This window comes from Suncus etruscus, chromosome 9, assembly GCF_024139225.1.
Source record: "Suncus etruscus isolate mSunEtr1 chromosome 9, mSunEtr1.pri.cur, whole genome shotgun sequence".
NCBI classification, from domain to species: Eukaryota; Metazoa; Chordata; class Mammalia; order Eulipotyphla; family Soricidae; genus Suncus; species Suncus etruscus.
The window spans coordinates 15,391,025-15,395,321 of NC_064856.1; the positions used below are offsets into that span (position 1 = coordinate 15,391,025).

Here is a 4,297-nt window from a genome sequence, read left to right on the forward strand (position 1 = left end):
AAGATCTGTTGTCTCACAGGCAAGGGGCCTGCCCTGTCCCATGGCAGGGACATACGAGGTGTCAAGGGTCCTGAAGGGAGTGTTAGAGATGGGTGGGTGATGGGGGGAAAAGGCAGGGTCAGGTGCTGGGCTGGCAGGGAGGGCACTGTGAAGATAGAAGCTACTGGTGGGCAGTGTCTAGAAAGCTCAGGAGAAAATATATGAACCCTAAAAGAGGCCAACTAGTTCTGACTATAAGGGAAGAATGAGAGAAGCCCAAATGTATTTTTTGTCCCCCAATTCACAATACAGACCAGGCAAAGGACCTGGGTTGAGGTGTATATGGGGTGCATTTACTGTACCTCCTCTTTCTATACAGTCAGTGTAAAGAACCAAATGTAATTTTTTTTTAGATATAGGGAATTTTTAATTAAGTTGGCATAATTAAGAACAAAAAGATTTAAGGGTCATTGTCATCTTATCCTGTTTTTTCCTTTACTAAGTGATTGAACACAATCTAAAACTGTAAGTCTTCCTGCTCTAGAAGACAATGATTTCCTTAATCTTTAGGTAAATTAACCTAGCCAGTTATAGAAAACTATTCTCCCACAGGTATGTAAATGGCAACCCCATCTCTTGGAAAGGTGACTATGACCAATTAAGTTCAATCATATCTTTAGAAGGAGCAAAGTGATTTTCACTTGCTGACCTGGAATTATCAAAATTCAAAAAGCTGATAAGTCATTTAAACACAAGCCAATCTTATTTAAATCAGGGCCGTCCAACAAAAAAAAAAACCAAAAATGCTACACCAGCCACTCATGATCTGAATTCTGATGAACGAGATGGAATTAAATATGGTACACATAAAAAAGTCATGAGATATTTTTGTAATAAATAAGGCGGTGCCAACTATTACTCCTTAGTAGCCTTTTTGAGGTAAGCTATCAACTCTGCCCTCTCGGTCTTCTTCTTAATGCCAGCGAAGATCATTTTTGTTCCCGGGATGTACTTCTTGGGGTTCTCCAAATACTCCATCAGCGTGTCCTCTCCTCAGGTGATGCCTTTGTTCTTGTTAGCATCAGTATAAGAGAATCCAGGTGCCTGACCTGTCTTCCGCCCAAACAGACCATGGAGATTGGGCCCAGTCTTGTGTTTGCCTCCTTTCTCCACGGTATGGCACTGAGCACACTTCTGGACAAAAATCTTTTTGCCCTTCTCAATATCACCCATCTTAGAATCTCGCTCGCAGTCGCCGCACGGGAGCCAAAGACACCAGCTCGCAAGTCCGCCGTCCCGCTCTTTAAGCTCAAGGACACGCCGGCCCGCGCCTATGTCAAATGTAATTTTTTTTAATGGAAACTTTTTTGTGTCATGCCCGGTAGTGCTCAGGGCATATAACTGGCTCTATGCTTGGGTATAACTGCTGGCAAAAATTCAGGAATAATATGCAGTGGTGGAGATCAAACTGTGTACAAGGCAAATGTCCTACTTGCTGTGCTCTGGCACCCTGGGAACCATTTTTTGATTAAACTCTTTAAATTAAGAAAAGCACTTACCATTCAAAATTTAAAGTCAATTTACCAAAAGTCCCATGAACTGTCTCGCTCTTGTCCTGTCCCAATCCCCTTGGTAAAGGCAACTCCCATTCACAATAAAAGTCCCTGGATAAAAGTCCCTGGATGACAGTCCAACTTTGGGGTGCTCTCAGAGAAAAGGGTCTTGCAAAGGAGAGAAGGAGCCAATGGGGGTTGCAGAGCAGGTCATGTGGTAGTAGGAACTTGTGTTTCACTAAAGGAATCAGGATTAAATCTCTCTCCTGCTGCCAGGTCTGGTCCTGTGCCCAGCTCCATGCATTGATGAGGGGGTTTGATGATACCTTGCCCTCACCTTTGAATCCCCAGTGCACCTGGACACCCAAGCTAATCCTTCACCCAGACAGGGCTTCCGAATGGGATCCAGATGTTCCGGAGGACTGAACAGCTGAGCAGCCTTTTTCAATTTTTTTTCAATTATGGAAATCAATTGGCATATTAGAGGCCTCTGAAATCCATGCCCACTGGAACCCAGGTTCCCCAGATGCAGCCTGGGCACACTCTGTCGTGGACACCAAGTCCAGGAGCCTTCAACAGTCTGCCCAGGTGGGTCACTGAGGGTCCTTCTCTGCTGCTTCCTCATCTATCACTCATGCTGCTCTCCACCACGGTCCCCCAGGTACTGACGTCTTTTCACAATACCTCCTGGATGCACGTCCTTGGTGCCTGTCCCCTCCCCACCTGCTCTTCCAGGAAAGAGGGGGGCGGGCCTGGGTGTCCTTTGGGCCCTTCCACAGAGCTCCAGAGTTGGCACCATTTCTCAGCTCTGCCCTAGGCCTCTAGGGCTGCTCTGCAGAACATGTTTTGCAAACAGGGACATGCAGTTTGACGAGTGCAGGTCCTATATGACCTTCCCACATAGATTCACGACTTCTCCATCACACACCTTGATTTCCTCTGCTTAGTGTCCACACACCATCCTATGCTAGGTATGGGCCCACCCTCGTCACCCATGTTTCTTATTTGTTTCTAACTGTGGCAGAGAGTGTTTCTATTGAATGAATGTATCACTGGTTTTGGATGCTGTTTTAATTTGTTTTGATTTTTTTTCAGAGGGCACCTCCTAAATCATGTTCAGGGTCCCAGGAAATTCTTAATCAGCTGTTCAGTGCCAGAATGCAGTGCTGCTTAGATCCTGCAGTGTTGATGAAATCTAGACCACCCTAAGAATTTGCAGGGGCGGGCCCGGAGAGATAGCACAGCTGTGTTTGCCTTGCAAGCAGCTGATCCAGGACCAAAGGTGGTTGGTTGGAATCCCGGTGTCCCATATGGTCCCCCGTGCCTGCCAGGAGCTATTTCTGAGCAGACAGCCAGGAGTAACCTTTGAGCACTGGCCGGGTGTGGCCCAAAAACCAAAAAAAAAAAAAAAAAAGAATTTGCAGGGGCCACTGGAGTTGAACCCAGAAATGCTCAGGGGAACCATCTGGTGCCAAGGATCAAAGCAAGGATCAGCTGTGTGGAAAACCTGTGTCTGAATTCTCTGTATATTTCTCAGGCCATTTATTATCACTTACCACAGAAGCCAGTTTGAAAAAAAAAATCACTGTAGACATTTTTTGGAGGTGTTTATGTGACAAAAGTTTGTTTCTTTCCTTCTTTCTTTCCTTTATCTTTCCTTTCCTTCATTCCTTTCTTCCCTCCATTGTTCCCTCCCTCCCTCCTTCCTTCTTTCCTTTCTTTTTTCTTTTCTTTCTTTCTTTCTTCTTTCTTTCTTTCTTTCTTTCTTTCTTTCTTTCTTTCTTTCTTTCTTTCTTTCTTTCTTTCTTTCTTTCTTTCTTTCTTTCTTTCTTTCTTTCTTTTCTTTCTCTTCCTTTCTATCTTTCTTTTCTTTTTTTTTTTTTTGGACCACACCCGTTTGACGCTCAGGGGTTACTCCTGGCAATGTGCTCAGAAATCGCCCCTGGCTTGGGGGGACCATATGGGACGCCGGGGGATCGAACCTCGGTCCGTTCCTTGGCTAGCGCTTGTAAGGCAGACACCTTACCTCTAGCGCCACCTTCCCGGCCCAGAAACATTTCTTGAATTTTTTTTTCTTTTTTTTTTTGGTTTTTGGGCCACACCCGGTAATGCTCAGGGGTTACTCCTGGCTATGTGCTCAGAAGTTGCTCCTGGCTTGGGGGACCATATGGAACACCGGGGGATCGAACGTCGGTCCGTCCAAGGCTAGTGCAGGCAAGGCAGGCACCTTACCTTTAGCGCCACCACCCGGCCCCTCTTTCTATCTTTCTATCTTCCTTCCTTTCTTTCTATCTTTCTTCCTTTCTTTCTTTCTTCTCTCTCTCTTCTCTCTCTTTCTTTCTTTCTTTCTTTCTTTCTTTCTTTCTTTCTTTCTTTCTTCCTTTCTTTCTTTCTTTCTTTCTTTCTTTCTTCCTTTCTTTCTTTCTTTCTTTATTTCTTTCTCTCTTTCTTTTCTTTCTTTCTCTCTTTCTTCCTTTCTTTCTTTCTTTCTTTATTTCTTTCTCTCTTTCTTTTCTTTCTTTCTCTCTTTCTTTTCTTTCTTTCTTTCTTTCTTTCTTTCTTTCTTTCTCTCTCTCTCTTTCTTTCTCTCTCTCTCTCGCTCTCTTTCTTTCTTTCTTTCTTTCTTTTTTTTTTTTTTTTTTTTTTGGTTTTTGGGTCTCACCCGGCAGTGCTCAGGAGTTACTCCTGGCTCCATGCTCAGAAGTCGCTCCTGGCGAGCACGGGGGACCATATGGGACGCCGGGATTCGAACCGATGACCTTTTG

The 4,297-nt window shown here is 44.7% G+C and overlaps 1 non-coding gene and 1 pseudogene across 1 annotated transcript; both read right to left on the reverse strand.

The window, feature by feature from the left end:
* Positions 1-266: 266 nt before the first annotated feature.
* LOC126019431 (small nucleolar RNA SNORA51) lies at positions 267-404 on the reverse strand. The gene has a single exon (XR_007499142.1). It is a non-coding gene; the product is annotated as a small nucleolar RNA SNORA51 (small nucleolar RNA).
* Positions 405-654: 250 nt separating this feature from the next.
* On the reverse strand, positions 655-1,310 carry LOC126017489 (cytochrome c-like; annotated as a pseudogene).
* Between the last annotated feature and the right edge of the window lie 2,987 nt (positions 1,311-4,297).